We start from the raw sequence: 17,630 nt of genomic DNA, 5'->3' as shown, positions 1-17,630 counted from the left end.
TGCAGAAGGAAACATGAACACTGGGCTTCGGCCTAGGGTAGGCTAGTAGGCTAGCATGGGGTCGCCTAACTAAGAACACCAAAGAATACCATCGGCATAATATAACTAATTCCTAGCAATGAAGACTAAATAACTAATGATATTAATTAGTTATAAGACCGGGAAGGCTGTTCTGGCTAACTAAATAAAGCATGCGAGGCGAACACCGGCGTCATAAAATGGCGCCTCCGGTCAAGGCACAGCTCTGCCACAAAACACAAGATTTAAGGGTAAAAAATTGATACTTTATGGCCAGAGCTTATTTAAACAATACAAGAACCTGGTACTCAACTTTCCAGAAGAAGGCGAGGCCGAAGATTGCGACATGACGAAGGATGCAAGGGATAAAGCGAGATCACTGGGAAAAACCAACCATTGTAGAAAGCTACAGATGGAGGAACGAGGACGGACATGACGTCACACAGTATGGCGGACAGCTATGGCCGCCGTTTGTTTATGTTGCGAGTACCGTAACAGTAATGAAGGAGGATAACTTTGGAGCGGCTCCTCAGTTATCTCGCCACCTTTCCCCCTCGAAGCGTAAACGCTATGTGGGGTGCAGATAGCCATGTGGCATGTTAATGCATGTGTCCCCTGTTGATATACGATATCCTAGAGGGAAACCTTTAGGGTACTCGCGCCAGAAGTTAGAATTCTGTGAAACCTTTAGTTTAATTCTCTGGGAATATCTACCGTAGTCATATATACCCTAAGGAAGCTACTGAAGGAACCTTCCATCAGGACGACATGGCCATCTCCCCCAAAAATAGATTTTTCGCTTCGCTCAAAATCCGTTGTTTTCGCCAATTGCTTTTCCCAGTGTGGCTGCAGTCTGCCAGGCTTTTGGTGAGTTGGTGTCCATTTGAAGGTCGTCCCTCAGCTGTGTTGTCTCCCTACATTCTAGTAGATAGTGCAGGAGGGTCTGTTGTAGTATGATGTCACAATGTTCACAGGATCTTTGGTTGTTATCCAAAATCTTCCAGTTTGCCTTGTATCCCAACCTGAGCCTGTGTATGCATGCAGGGGGGCAAGCTCTAGCTCCATGGTCCATTTGTACCATGTGGCAGAGGGAGAGCCATTCCCTATCCACTTGTGTAGCTCCTTAATTAGATTGTCTTTGAGCTGTGGCTTTATTTTATTTCTAACTTGTTGCAGTGCAGGATGTATGTGTACCTGTACAATTTCTATATGCCTGGTGCTTTTGGCTAGTTCATCAGCCTTCTCGTTCCCTGGTATCCCACTGTGACTGGGAATCCAGTTGCGAGTTACAGGTCTGCCTCTTTCATAGTGCCGAAATAGTAGTGCTTTGATATCAGCTAGCAGGGCCTTGTTTTCTTTATTCTTTTCCTGTTTCAAGGCTTGCATTGAGGATCTTGAATCAGTATGTATGACTATTGGTCCTTCCTCAATTTTAATGGAGTATTGTAGTGCTTGCTTTATTGCAACAAGCTCTGTCTGCATGATAGAGGCATTATTGGATGTCCTCCAGCAAGCCGTGAGATTACTGGAAAATACTGCAGCTCCCGTTGTCTGGGTTCCAGGGTCTACAGTACTGTCAGTGTAATAGGTCTGCGCCCCTGCTGTTCCTCAAACCAGATTACTGCCTGGGCTGTATTCCTAAGTTCCTCCATTGTGCAGTCTTCCTTTGCCCTAGGAAGCTTAGTGTACCTGAAGGTTGCCACCCCTCTCTTCCACGGTGGGATGTGTTGTGCGCCCTGTTCTGAGTCTGGGCTTAGTAGCATAATTTCCTCAGCTAAGCCCAGGCTTTTTATGTTCTTGCCATGGTGCTTGCCATAGGAGCTTGGAGTTTGGACCTCAGGGTGCTTTGATAGTTCCTCTTGCACTCTCTTTTTTGCTATAGAGTCTCTGTCTGAAAGGAACATCTTTGCAATTGTGGAGGCATTTCCCTGTGCAATCCTGTCTTCTAGTGATGGCAGACCAGTTTCCATCCTCATGTTGAACAATCTTGTCCATATAAGGGCTCCTCACTTTAGCAAACTGGAGGAACTGGCATTTCTCAGCAGTTCACCTCAAAGGGGTTCACAATGTGACAATGGACGCCCTGTCGAGATTCAAGCCTCTGGAAACAGAATGGTCTCTGGAAACAATATCATTCGGTTTCATACTAGAGCAAATCCCAGAACTACAAATTGATCTCTTTATGAGGAGCTTCAACAAGATGCTTCCCGGTATATAACACCAAACTTGGATCCGGAAGCGATAGGGACGGATGCGACTGTCTCTGGATTAGAACCAGAAACCTCACATCTACCTATTTCCACCATTCAACCTCCTAATGGGAATTCCTGAACAAACTGCGGACTTTCAATGGAACAGTGGCTCTAATGACTCCCAAGTGGCCCTAGAGCAATTGGTATCATCTTGTTCTGGAACTCAAACCTCTCCAGGTCCCTCTACCATCTCCAGTGCTGTCCCAGGATGTTCAACAGAAGACTGTCTTCGCTTCTTCTTGAATAATGAAAACCCTTCAGCTCATGATTTTCTCGCCCTCGCGGCTCAAAGAAAGTTTGGAGTTGCAAAGGAAAGAATTGACTTCATAATAAAAGTATAGCTATAGGCTAATATATATAAAAGAATAATGGTGCTATAGGCAGATGTGATACAAAAGAATTATCTAGCTATAGGGTAATAGATATAAAAGAATAATATTGCTATAGGCAGATTAGATACAAAAAAATTATATAGCCATAAGGTAATTTATATAAAAGAATTATATTACTATAGGCAAAGGATATATAAAGAAAATATATGGCTATAGTCTAATAGATATAAAATAATTATGTTGGTATGGGCCGATGATATATGAAAGAATTACATAGCTCTAGTGTAATAGATATTAAAGAAATAAGCTATAACCCTAGTCGGAAAAGCAAGATGCTATAAGCACAAGGGCTCCAACAGGGAAAAATAGCCCAGTGAGGAAAGGAAATAACGAAATAAATAAATAATGAGAACAAATTAACAATAAATCACTCTAAAAACAGTAACAACGTAAAAGACAGATATGCCATATATAAACTATAAAAAGACTTATGTCAGCCTGTTCAACATAAAAACATTTGCTGCAACTTTGAACTTTTGAAGTTCTACTGATTCAACAGCCCAGATTAGGAAGATCATTCCACAACTTGGTCACAGCTGGAATAAAACTTCTAGAATACTGTGTAGTATTGACCCTCATGATGGAGGAGGCTTGGCTATTAGAATTAACTGCCTATTACGAACAGGATGGAATTGTCCAGGAAGACCTGAATGTAAAGGATGGTCAGAATTATGAAAATTCTTATGCAACATGCATAATGAACTAATTAAACGACGGTGCCAAAGATTAATATCTAGATCAGGAATAAGAAATTTAATAGACCGTAAGTTTCTGTCCAACAAATTAAGATGAGAATCAGCAGCCGAAGACCAGACAGGAGAACAATATTCAAAACAAGGTAGAATGAAAGAATTAAAACACTTCTTTAGAATAGATTGGTCACCGAAAATCTTGAAAGACTTTCTCAATAAGCCATTTTTTTGGGTAATTGAAGAAGATACAGATCTAATGTGTTTCTCAAAAGTAAATTTGCTGCCGAGAATCACACCTAAAATTTTAAGTCATACAAAGTTAAAGAAACATTATCAATACTGAGATCCAGATGTTGCGGAGCCACTGTCCTTGACCTACTTACAATCATACTTTGAGTTTTGTTAGGATCTAACTTCGTACCCCACAATTTGCACCATGCACTAATTTTAGCTAGATCTCTATTAAGGGATTCAGCAACTCGAGATCTACATTCAGGGATGGAACTGATGCAAAGAGAGTAGCATCATTTGCATATGCAACAAGCTTGTTTTCTAGGCCAAACCACATATCATGTGCATATAGTATGAAAAGTAATGGGTCAAGAACACTACCATGTGGAACACCGGATATCACATTCCTATACTCACTATGGTGCCCATCAACAACAACTTTTTTAGATCTATTACTTAAAAAAATCAATAACAACGCTAAGAAACGACCCACCAACTCCCAACTGTTTGAGTTTGCAAACAAGGACCTCATGATTAACACGGTCAAAGGCAGCACTAAAATCAAGGCCAATCATATAATAGATATAAAAGAATTAGGTTGCTATAGGCAGATGATAGATAGAAGAATTATATGGCTATATGCTAATAGATATAAATGAATAATGCTGCTATAGGCATATGATTTATATAAGTATTATATGTCTATAGGCTAATAGATATAAAATAATAATATTGCTATAATCAAATGAGATATAAAATAATTACGTAACTATATGGTAATAGATGTAAAAGAATTATGTTGTTATAGGTGTGGAGAATTTTTTAATGGTTGCGTTCTGAGTGGGAACTTAGTCCGGGAAAGTCTCCTTATAACAGTTACACAAAGTTCAACAGGGGAGGATAGGAGCACTTACTCTCGGGGCACAAACACCCTGCTAATACTTTACTGTCACAATTCACAAACCAACACTCTACATACAAAAGGGGGAAATTTTACTGTCCAGAGGCCTAAGCACTCCACACGATTTGAAATAATTTATGGCCTACTCTAGCTTTGTCAGGTCTATAGTCATTTCATTCTCAGGCTCTGTTCCGGCTCCGTCCCAGCTACCCCAATGAAATGCTGGACAGTTATTTTACGTTAATGTAATTAAGACAAAATCTAAAAATGGGAGCAGTGATGTAAAGTAGTTTAAAAGTTTAAAGATAAGGATCTTTACCTTCGAAGCAAATATATTAATGCAAAGTTCCTCGCTGTTACCACCTATAGACTTACTTAGGTTTTCTCTTTAAATATTGGGTACTTTGTCCCGTGAACAACTATTCATTTCACACATTAAAATAAATGAGGGAGCAAAAATACTAAGGAGGTTTGATTAACCTAATATTGATTTATTCACAAATTTACATTGAAACAAAACGGACATCTTAACAACACAAAAATGGAATAAAAAGAGATGCAATTCAAATAATGAAAATGATGGGTTAGACACGTGGTCTGCAACAATCAAAATCAAAATGGGGTCTGGCACGTGGCCCACGTGACCCAGAGACTATGCTAGTCTCAAACCAAAATGATAACGAAAAAATATTTACACACAATCCCACCGCACACAGTCCGAATAGTGTAATTAGCCAGGTACCCTATCAAGTTAAAATTAGTCTAAGCTAATAAAAAATGGGGGAAAACTAAATGGCCATTGATGTAGTACCTGCACTCCTTTGAAGTTTAGTCCTATGCCCGTGATAGCTGTTGACCTGGTTGTTGCACTAATTGGCACGCTGCACTCTTGCCTGGCTCACCCCAAGAATTCTCACTGTGGCTGCAACTAGGTACACCAGGGACCTCTTCTCAATCTCTCCGACCGGCAGCAACAGGACTCGTTGGTGAGACACGTTTTGGAAGAGAGAGTGGGGTGAGCCAGAATTGGCCGGGTTCAATGACCAGGCAGGTCAGCAGGCCAGGGCAGCTCCTCGTAGAATGCGGCCGACACTACGGTCGAAGAGATCACCTGGCTTCACCTTTCCAGACAGGTGAAGAGCTTGATGCGCATGGTAATCCATTGGGGGTGCCATATCGGGACTTAAGGACAGGGCAATATATTGTTGCAGGGAGTGCAGAGGAGGCAGGATTTTGTACTAAATACTTAGAGAAATCTTGCTGCTCTAAGGGAGGTTATATATACAATAATCCTACCTATTCTGGCTTGCTAAAAATTAATATTTAAAATGATTAATTAGCAATGGACTGGTACGATGGGCATACATCTTAAAATTAACAAACCTTAATTGGTATTGAGAAATATAAGATGCATTAATTCAGCAGTATTGGAATTTATATAAAAATGTAGTTTAGGAATTTTAATCTCAACCCATGTAGTTTAAGGAAAGAACCAACATACGCCGTGGTTACACTAAGGCCCTCTAACGTGCGTATCTACGCTGTGACGTCACGAGCATGGCGTGCGCCACTGTCAACAAGTTTAGGTTAGTCCTCCCTATATTTCGTTAAAGAAAACTAGATGTAGGAGAGAATTTTTAAGGGGTAGCTATAGTATTAGTAGAAGAGCTAAAAATACGATTAAAAGAAGAAGAGTGAAGAAAATTCTTCACACCCTGGGGATAAAGGGGAGGAAAAAGGGAGAGGGGTTAGTTCCGGCAAATGTGATTCAACTACTTGTTAGTATGAGCGAGATAAGGTTACTGGCTGAATGATGAGTGAAGTTGTTCTTCACATCATCGTCCAGCCAGTAACCTTATCTCGCTCATACTAACAAGTAGTTGAATCACATTTGCCGGAACTAACCCCTCTCCCTTTTTCCTCCCCTTTATCCCCAGGGTGTGAAGAATTTTCTTCACTCTTCTTCTTTTAATCGTATTTTTAGCTCTTCTACTAATACTATAGCTACCCCTTAAAAATTCTCTCCTACATCTAGTTTTCTTTAACGAAATATAGGGAGGACTAACCTAAACTTGTTGACAGTGGCGCACGCCATGCTCGTGACGTCACAGCGTAGATACGCACGTTAGAGGGCCTTAGTGTAACCACGGCGTATGTTGGTTCTTTCCTTAAACTACATGGGTTGAGATTAAAATTCCTAAACTACATTTTTATATAAATTCCAATACTGCTGAATTAATGCATCTTATATTTCTCAATACCAATTAAGGTTTGTTAATTTTAAGATGTATGCCCATCGTACCAGTCCATTGCTAATTAATCATTTTAAATATTAATTTTTAGCAAGCCAGAATAGGTAGGATTATTGTATATATAACCTCCCTTAGAGCAGCAAGATTTCTCTAAGTATTTAGTACAAAATCCTGCCTCCTCTGCACTCCCTGCAACAATATATTGCCCTGTCCTTAAGTCCCGATATGGCACCCCCAATGGATTACCATGCGCATCAAGCTCTTCACCTGTCTGGAAAGGTGAAGCCAGGTGATCTCTTCGACCGTAGTGTCGGCCGCATTCTACGAGGAGCTGCCCTGGCCTGCTGACCTGCCTGGTCATTGAACCCGGCCAATTCTGGCTCACCCCACTCTCTCTTCCAAAACGTGTCTCACCAACGAGTCCTGTTGCTGCCGGTCGGAGAGATTGAGAAGAGGTCCCTGGTGTACCTAGTTGCAGCCACAGTGAGAATTCTTGGGGTGAGCCAGGCAAGAGTGCAGCGTGCCAATTAGTGCAACAACCAGGTCAACAGCTATCACGGGCATAGGACTAAACTTCAAAGGAGTGCAGGTACTACATCAATGGCCATTTAGTTTTCCCCCATTTTTTATTAGCTTAGACTAATTTTAACTTGATAGGGTACCTGGCTAATTACACTATTCGGACTGTGTGCGGTGGGATTGTGTGTAAATATTTTTTCGTTATCATTTTGGTTTGAGACTAGCATAGTCTCTGGGTCACGTGGGCCACGTGCCAGACCCCATTTTGATTTTGATTGTTGCAGACCACGTGTCTAACCCATCATTTTCATTATTTGAATTGCATCTCTTTTTATTCCATTTTTGTGTTGTTAAGATGTCCGTTTTGTTTCAATGTAAATTTGTGAATAAATCAATATTAGGTTAATCAAACCTCCTTAGTATTTTTGCTCCCTCATTTATTTTAATGTGTGAAATGAATAGTTGTTCACGGGACAAAGTACCCAATATTTAAAGAGAAAACCTAAGTAAGTCTATAGGTGGTAACAGCGAGGAACTTTGCATTAATATATTTGCTTCGAAGGTAAAGATCCTTATCTTTAAACTTTTAAACTACTTTACATCACTGCTCCCATTTTTAGATTTTGTCTTAATTACATTAACGTAAAATAACTGTCCAGCATTTCATTGGGGTAGCTGGGACGGAGCCGGAACAGAGCCTGAGAATGAAATGACTATAGACCTGACAAAGCTAGAGTAGGCCATAAATTATTTCAAATCGTGTGGAGTGCTTAGGCCTCTGGACAGTAAAATTTCCCCCTTTTGTATGTAGAGTGTTGGTTTGTGAATTGTGACAGTAAAGTATTAGCAGGGTGTTTGTGCCCCGAGAGTAAGTGCTCCTATCCTCCCCTGTTGAACTTTGTGTAACTGTTATAAGGAGACTTTCCCGGACTAAGTTCCCACTCAGAACGCAACCATTAAAAAATTCTCCACACGAGACAAGTGACGGTCATGATGGGAGAAAAAGTTAAATGGACAAAAAACATATAAATCATGAAATTACTTTAAAAATTCAAAGTGACCGGGTCCAACAAAGCAGACGATGCCCAGGTCACGTGACGTTAAAGACTGCTAAAATGAATTATTTATGCGAGTGGCGATAATGAATAATTAAGTTACTTTAAAGTGAAACATATTAGAAAGCACATGGGCTTATGAATGCAAAGATTCAAGTTAAATGTTAAAATAACAGGTCGAGGCTGACACTGTTGTGACGATTTCACAATTACGGGTGCACTAAGGCGACCACTGAACTAATCAAAATGTAGATTGGCGCACAAGGCAGCGACTTTAAAGGGCACTCTCGTGGAGGCTAAACAAATATAAAATTTCCCTCACGTGGAGGTAAAACAAAAATATCCTCGCTAAAGGACAAAAACAATATTTCCTCGCTAAAGGAAATTAAATTAACTACACGCAGTAATTTACTTACGGTAGCAAACAATTACGAACCCTTAGTTTGGGCTGTAAACAAGATCCGCCATCTCGGAACAAACACGTGGAATGAAACGGACTTGGTGTTATTAAGTTTCTACGTTATTTTTAAGAACACTTAAAATTATGCTGCGCCAATTCGCTCTTTAGGACAAGGACACGTGCTAGGTATACGGGAACGTTAGTTAGAAAGGTTAAGGTTGGTTAGGGAAGGTAAACGACACAAAGGAAGGTAGACCAAGGTACAAAATGTTACAAATTAGATGCTTAGCTAGCAAAATTAGTTGACAGGACGAGTACACCGGCGCTCTAGCTGAGCAGTAAACACGGGCGTCTGAACAACAAAAAAAAACCTTAGTTCAAGTAGCTTAGAACTTTCTGGTTTAAGAGGATTCCGCCACACGTGGGTGAACGGATCAGAGATAAAGTGAAGTTCCTACGACAAATTCTAGTCTTTCTGTAGAGAACATTCAAGCAACAAAATAACCTGGTTACGTAGCTCTTTCCTTAAACACGTGGTCGATACACAAAGATCATGATGATTACAAATTTCTCTTCCCAATTAAAGTCTGGGCATTACATATTCGACAAACTGGCTGTGTGCGTGTGGGTAAGTGATATAGCGAGTTACTATATGCTTAATCAAGCTGATTAATTACGTTAATGCTTCACAAGTCAAAGGTAAAAGATCCGGTTCGAAGGACCACTCGTGTGGAGAATTTTTTAATGGTTGCGTTCTGAGTGGGAACTTAGTCCGGGAAAGTCTCCTTATAACAGTTACACAAAGTTCAACAGGGGAGGATAGGAGCACTTACTCTCGGGGCACAAACACCCTGCTAATACTTTACTGTCACAATTCACAAACCAACACTCTACATACAAAAGGGGGAAATTTTACTGTCCAGAGGCCTAAGCACTCCACACGATTTGAAATAATTTATGGCCTACTCTAGCTTTGTCAGGTCTATAGTCATTTCATTCTCAGGCTCTGTTCCGGCTCCGTCCCAGCTACCCCAATGAAATGCTGGACAGTTATTTTACGTTAATGTAATTAAGACAAAATCTAAAAATGGGAGCAGTGATGTAAAGTAGTTTAAAAGTTTAAAGATAAGGATCTTTACCTTCGAAGCAAATATATTAATGCAAAGTTCCTCGCTGTTACCACCTATAGACTTACTTAGGTTTTCTCTTTAAATATTGGGTACTTTGTCCCGTGAACAACTATTCATTTCACACATTAAAATAAATGAGGGAGCAAAAATACTAAGGAGGTTTGATTAACCTAATATTGATTTATTCACAAATTTACATTGAAACAAAACGGACATCTTAACAACACAAAAATGGAATAAAAAGAGATGCAATTCAAATAATGAAAATGATGGGTTAGACACGTGGTCTGCAACAATCAAAATCAAAATGGGGTCTGGCACGTGGCCCACGTGACCCAGAGACTATGCTAGTCTCAAACCAAAATGATAACGAAAAAATATTTACACACAATCCCACCGCACACAGTCCGAATAGTGTAATTAGCCAGGTACCCTATCAAGTTAAAATTAGTCTAAGCTAATAAAAAATGGGGGAAAACTAAATGGCCATTGATGTAGTACCTGCACTCCTTTGAAGTTTAGTCCTATGCCCGTGATAGCTGTTGACCTGGTTGTTGCACTAATTGGCACGCTGCACTCTTGCCTGGCTCACCCCAAGAATTCTCACTGTGGCTGCAACTAGGTACACCAGGGACCTCTTCTCAATCTCTCCGACCGGCAGCAACAGGACTCGTTGGTGAGACACGTTTTGGAAGAGAGAGTGGGGTGAGCCAGAATTGGCCGGGTTCAATGACCAGGCAGGTCAGCAGGCCAGGGCAGCTCCTCGTAGAATGCGGCCGACACTACGGTCGAAGAGATCACCTGGCTTCACCTTTCCAGACAGGTGAAGAGCTTGATGCGCATGGTAATCCATTGGGGGTGCCATATCGGGACTTAAGGACAGGGCAATATATTGTTGCAGGGAGTGCAGAGGAGGCAGGATTTTGTACTAAATACTTAGAGAAATCTTGCTGCTCTAAGGGAGGTTATATATACAATAATCCTACCTATTCTGGCTTGCTAAAAATTAATATTTAAAATGATTAATTAGCAATGGACTGGTACGATGGGCATACATCTTAAAATTAACAAACCTTAATTGGTATTGAGAAATATAAGATGCATTAATTCAGCAGTATTGGAATTTATATAAAAATGTAGTTTAGGAATTTTAATCTCAACCCATGTAGTTTAAGGAAAGAACCAACATACGCCGTGGTTACACTAAGGCCCTCTAACGTGCGTATCTACGCTGTGACGTCACGAGCATGGCGTGCGCCACTGTCAACAAGTTTAGGTTAGTCCTCCCTATATTTCGTTAAAGAAAACTAGATGTAGGAGAGAATTTTTAAGGGGTAGCTATAGTATTAGTAGAAGAGCTAAAAATACGATTAAAAGAAGAAGAGTGAAGAAAATTCTTCACAATAGGCAGATGAGATATAAAAGAATTATATAGCTATTAGCTAAAAGATATGAAAGAATTTTGTTGCTATAAGAATATGAGATATAAAGGAATTATATGGCGATAGGCTTATAGATATAAAAAATTTATATTACTAGAGGCAGATGAGATATAAAAGAATCATATAGCTATAGGCTAATAGATATAAAGGAATAACGTTCCTATAGGCAGATGAGATATAAAAGAACTACATGGTTATAGACTAATAGATATAAAAGAATAATGTTACCATGGGCAGATGAGGTGTAAAATAATTATATAGCTATAGGGTAATAGAACATCAGAAAAAGCAAGAGTCAGATTAGGAGGCTCGTGAAAAACTATGATTATTTATAATGTTAAGGAAAGTGAGCATGCCTCAGTGGAGGACCTAATTCAAGATGATGTTGTGTTTTTCAAACAGCTTTGCAATGGAGGCCTTGATTTAGAAGACATTGAGTTCAAGAAAGTTTTGAGAACTGGGGCTAAAACTATTAAAGATGGCACAGCAAGAAACAAACCACACCACTGAACATTGTTTTCAATCTTTTGGAAGAAAAGGAGGATTTCATGAGCTTGCTGTCTAAACTTAAAGATGTCGAGGAAAGGTTCAAACAGATAAGTGTGACAAACTATTGCTCTCTAGATGAGAGACAGAAAATCCAGGCCAAGGAAGCAGCAGAAATGACATCCAATAATGAATAGAAAAAAAAAAAAACTGGGTGTACAAGGTCCGAGTCCCCCATGGAATCTGCAGATAAAGAAATACAAAGCAATCAGCAAGGGGTATAAATAATCAGCTAAGTGAAAGTGTACAGTAACAATATAAAGTAAGCACATTACAATTGAAAAGCAGCATGCACAAACAGGGCAAATGCAAACACGAATAATAACAACAGCTCCAGATCGGGATCAACACAAGACACTATTCATATATACTACACTAATGAGGACTCTCTTTGCAACAAAATTGATGAACTAAGAATCATCGCCAGTACTACATGCCCACATGCCATAGCCATAAGTGAAGTGAAGCCAAAAACTTAACAGTACAGTGTTGAAAAAATAGAACTGAATTTCCACGGATATTGTCTGTTTGAAAATTTAAATCACACAGATGCCAGCCGTGGAGTATGCATCTATGTCCAAGAATAACTGAATCCTGCTGAATACACTCTACAAAATTACATTCCTGGAAACTTTGAGAAAGTGCTGTGGGTGCAGATTGAAACAGAGTCGAAGGGGAAAATGATAATTGGCAACATCTACCGAAGCCCTAACAGTACTCAGTGGAATAGTAACAGCCTGAATGAGTTATTCTGCAAGCTTGGAGATACTGTATAAGACTTACCAATTTGATTATTTTCGGTGATTTTAATTTTCCTGAAATTGGTTGGGCTAACAAAATATGTTTTGAAAATGAGAACCATGGGGCCTATAAGTTTATGGAAGCTGTGAAGGATTCCTTTCTTTATCAGCACTGCCCGCAGCCTACAAGATTCCAAATGTGCTGGATCTGGTGTTCACAAATGAGCAGGACATTGCCAATGAAGTTCGAATTGGCCTTCCTCTGGGGAAAAGTAATCACTGCTCACTCATGATTGAAATTGTTGCCAAAGCAAGCCAGCAAAAGGAAACCAGGCCGAGATCCAACTATTACAGAGCAGTTTATGACAGCATCAGATAAGCGCTGGTCTCTGATTGGAAGGAGCTTCATGAAGGTGATACGATTGAGGAGTGTTGGTCTTCTTTCTCAGAAAAGCTGACTGAAGTACGAAATCGCTACGTACGACGTAAGAGTGGGGTACCACATAGACGGAAACTGATCTGGATGAACAACTTGCACCGAAGAAAATAAAAACTAAGCCAAGATTCTCAGAAAACAAACAGGTAAAAAATACCTTGAGTATACAAAGGCAAGAAATCAGGCAAAGCGGGCATCACAAAAAGAAAAATGATTATTTGAAAACCAGATAACCAGAGAGGTGAAAATAAACTCCAAACCGTTCTGGGCATATGTGAACTCTCAACTGAAAACAAAGTCTGTTATACCAGATCTGGACAAAGATGGTCTCCGAACTCAGTCTGAGGAAGAGAAGGTAGAAACCTTGAACCTACAGTTTAAGAAGGTATTCATCAAGGAAGATACCTCACATATCCCAACACCTAAAATCCGTCTTTTTGATAGAGTACTACGGGACATCAAGGTGGATCCTAAATATGTATTAGAGAAGCTGAAATCACTGAAAACCAACAAAGCATCAGAACCAGCTGAGATACAACCCAAACTGTTGTCTGAAGCAAAGAATCAGTTAGCAGTGCCATTAGCAACCATTTTCGATAAATCACTCAGTGAAGGCCAGCTCCCAGCTGAATGGAAAAGAGCTCACGTATCTCCTATTTCAAGAAAGGCAGCAGACACCTACCACTAAACTATCGACCTGTCAGATTAACATCTGTAGTATGTAAAATCCTAGAGTCAATTTTCGGGACAAAATCATGTACCATATGGACAGAAACAATTTATTCACTAAAGATCGACATGGGTTCATGAGTAGCAGGTTCACTACCACTCAGCTACTAGAATAACTTGTAGAATGGACAACACTCCGTGAAGAAAAGGAGGAAGTTGGTGTGCTTTACTGTGACTTTCAGAAAGCTTTTGACTCAATTCCCCATTAACGGTTACTCGCAAGAGTCAAGAGCTATGGCATCAAAGGCAATGTATCATTCCTACTTGGTAGACAACAAAAAGTAGTGCTAAATGAGTCTAAGTCTTCTTGTGTAGACGCAACCAGCGGTATACCACAGGGCTCAGTCCTTGGGCCGCTCCTATTTGTGATCTTCAGAAATGACATCACAGAAGCTGTTACTTGCGGCATTAAAATTTATGCAGATAACACAAAGATTTATAGCAAGATTGACTCGGATACAGACCACCTTCAGTTCCAGCAAAACATAGACAATCTACTACAGTGGTTGCAGCAGTGGCAGTTCTTGTGTCACCCAGAAAAATGCCCCATACATCTCTGTAAGGGACAGGCACAAGAGCAGGAATATACAATGGGCACAACTCCTTTAGCAACCACTGATGTCGAAAAAGATCTAGGAGTACATATTGATTCTGGTTTGTGTTTCTAGACTCACAGCCTCAAAACTGCAGCTGCAGATAAAGTTAGTCGGCGTATGTCATCAGTCTTCCACGTATATGGACTGCAACATGTTCCAGTTTCTCTATAAGGGGTTGATTCACCCAAAGCTGGAATATGGTACTTCAGTGTGGTCCCCACGGTATATGGGGACATTGATACCATAGAAGCTGTGCAAAGGAGCGCGACAAAATTAGTTCCGGTTCAGCAGGACCTGTCCTATGAGGAGCGACTGAAGAAGCTGGAGCTTCCAATGCTGGTATTCCATAGACTAAAAGGAGATGCCATCAAAGTTTACAAGTATCTACATTGTAAGTACAAAGTGGACTGTGAGAAGTTGCTTCCCTTGAAAAAGGGCAGCAGAACCAGAGGACACTCCCTGTGTTCAGAGAAGCAACGACAGATGAAGAGTGCAGCAGGGTCAGTTCGATCACACTTCTCCCAGCGCGTGGTGAAGGCTTGGAACCAGTTACCGGAAGAAGTCATATCTGCATTCAAAGCCAGACTAGACAGACATTGGATAAGCCACCCACTCCCCTTTGACTACAAGGCCAGAGATGGTGTGTATTGAGTGACTGTAATCTCGGGTATATGGGCCTGTCGGCCTTTCTACCATATATTGTATTGTATTCTTATTCTGCGAGTGTTTTGATGGTCATGATCTAACAGTAGGCTAAGCGAACATATGTATTGTGAAATGTTAAATGCTCCCGAATGAACACCATAAAACAACCGTGGAGGTCCCGTAGAGAGTAAGGTTCCCCTGCTTTACAGGACCAGATTAAGCAGCCCTTAAAATAAAGCATATATTCATTCTTATGTATTTTGCACATCTCACTGCATAGCTGGTTTTTATTGTCAAATCCACCTTATCAACGAAGGACTTAGGAAACAAGAAAGTCTTCAGTTTCTTCTTGAACGAAGTATCTCTCATCATTTCACGAATTTGAATAGTTTTATTACCAACGGATTAATATTTGCATAGCCACAGTTTATGAATTCACAATTTCATTTCAGTTTTTAGTTTTCCGCTCTATAATACCTTTTTTCTATTTTCAATCACAACTTTCCTCTTACGAAGTTACGAGTACGTCCACGTTCTGCTATTCACTTCCATTAACCAAGTTTGAACTTATAGTCTCTAAAGGTAAACGAAGAAGAAGAAGCAGCGAGGAAATCCCTGGAAAATGTTGTGTGGCATAATAGCCGACCAATAGCGTCTCGCCACACCAAAATAACGTTTCAGTTGACGGATAACTCGCACACTGTCAAATTATTGTGGAACGTGGTCGACATCCTAACAGCCATTGCTTAAGGTCTTTAGGTGCCATTATTGCAAAGGATTAATCTCTTTTAAGCTATTATTGAAAAGGTATGTGTAATTGAAGATTTAATGGGGATAATTACTGGTAACGTTAGCCCACCAATAGTTTAAAGTGATTAAATACCGGTATTGTAGTATATAAACCCAGCACTGTACCGGTATGGATTTTAGCCCTTAAATAGACATATTTTTTTTTTCTTTTACATAGAGGCAGTAGCTTAAAGATGGTTTATGTACTCATCATAGTGGGGTTCAAAGCGCAAGAGAAAGTGTCGCATACTGGAAATACAATATAAATTTTCTTGTATAACTACGATGAGGAATCGCAAGAAAAAAAAAAAACATCTGCTAATGAATGAGCCAAAATATGGTAAAGCCCAACATATACACAATACTCGGCTCACTAAAAATACTTTTCGCATCAATTATCAATTATTACATTGGTGTATTTGTCCTATGACAGACCAGCTTAACTCCATTATTTTCAACCCTGTCGTAGTCTTGCAGAGAATAAAAACAGTAAAATTATAGAATAAAACCGGAAATATGTCTCTTAGAGAGAAAAAAAAAACTTCCTATAGTAAACAATGTGCTTTTAACAAATTTGGCCGTCATTTCCACTGCAAATAAGCCGTTCGCCCGTTGTGGTTCCCATTTTCCCGATGGAAACTGGTGGAAACCCGAGTCTTTGGGTGTGCAAAAACAGAAAAAAGTGGTTAATTAACACTTGGAGATTTTTTATAAGCCACAGAACCTAACAAACCCATCTAACCTAACCTAACCTAGTATTTCCTAGGTCACAGACCTAACCGGAGGCAAGCCCCCCCCCTCCCCCTCCCCCTCCCCCTCCCTGGATATCCTTTTGTAGGTTACAAACTAAAAGTAAATCACAAATAATTTCATATCTTATAATTGACACCTATGTCCTATTTTTTTTTTTTTTGCAATCTTTACAGTCGAGTTACAGTAGAAAATTTTGTTAGGTCTAAAGTACAGTAGAAAATGTGGTGGTTTATCCTAAGAGGTAACTTGTAATCACATTTGGGATACTTTAAACATTGAGGGATAACACAATGAGCTTTTAAAAAATTATTCACTACACTTCGAGTACCATAATACTGACCGTGGAACTTGGCTATAGCATCCTTATAACCATGATGACAGCCATTACACCTCATGTTGGGGCTCAATAACACTCAACTATAACTTGAAGTAACTACAAAGGAACTGGGGAGTCTTCCTAGGAAATCGTGGTATGTTGCAGAACTGCTTACATTACACTCAAGCATACAAATATGGTAAACGTTGTCATATGGTAGGGGGAAGGAAGGAAGAGGATCTACATACAAACGAACGAATAGGAGTAATTCCATTGGCAGAAAGAAAGTGGAAGGATGGCTAATGCTAAGGTTTGTGAAAGGGATTGAAGAGGTGAGAAATGATTTGTTAAAAAAATTACCGGAAGAAATGAAAGTAACAGATTGATGAAAGAGACTAGAAAATGTAGGAAAGTTATGGATGTAAATGATGGAACCTTTAAGAGAATAGGAAGGGAAGAGCTCAAGGCCAAGATTAGAGAAGTAGATAGTAAAGAGTGGAAGGATGACAATACACCAGATTAACTTATCGTGTATAGAGCTATAGGGCCAACTGCCTAAAACTAAATGATTGGAAAAGACACGCATTAGGAGGAAGGTTAGAATGTAAGCTGTGTGGAGCAGAGACAGAAGATCTCGTCCATTTCATTCGTTACTGCCCAGACCTCAGCGACGAGAGAAGGAAAATAAAAGTACATCAGCCGTACAAAGAGGAAAAGAAGATAATAGGAAACATTCTGTGTAAGGAAGAAAAAATAGAAAAAAGAAAAGTATATATATCTCAGATTATTATTATTA

General features: G+C 39.8%; 1 protein-coding gene across 1 annotated transcript in view; it reads left to right on the top strand.

Moving 5' to 3' along the window:
* Window positions 1–15,595: 15,595 nt before the first annotated feature.
* Window positions 15,596–17,630, top strand: part of LOC137640484 (hypoxia up-regulated protein 1-like) — a 107,717-nt gene continuing 105,682 nt past the window's right edge. The window contains exon 1 of the mRNA XM_068373021.1: window positions 15,596–15,783. The gene's annotated coding sequence lies outside the window, so the exon portion shown is untranslated. The remainder of the gene's footprint in view (window positions 15,784–17,630) is intronic.

Source organism: Palaemon carinicauda, chromosome 5 (genome assembly GCF_036898095.1).
Source record: "Palaemon carinicauda isolate YSFRI2023 chromosome 5, ASM3689809v2, whole genome shotgun sequence".
Taxonomy (NCBI): domain Eukaryota; kingdom Metazoa; phylum Arthropoda; class Malacostraca; order Decapoda; family Palaemonidae; genus Palaemon; species Palaemon carinicauda.
This window is presented reverse-complemented; position numbering and strand designations above follow the sequence as displayed.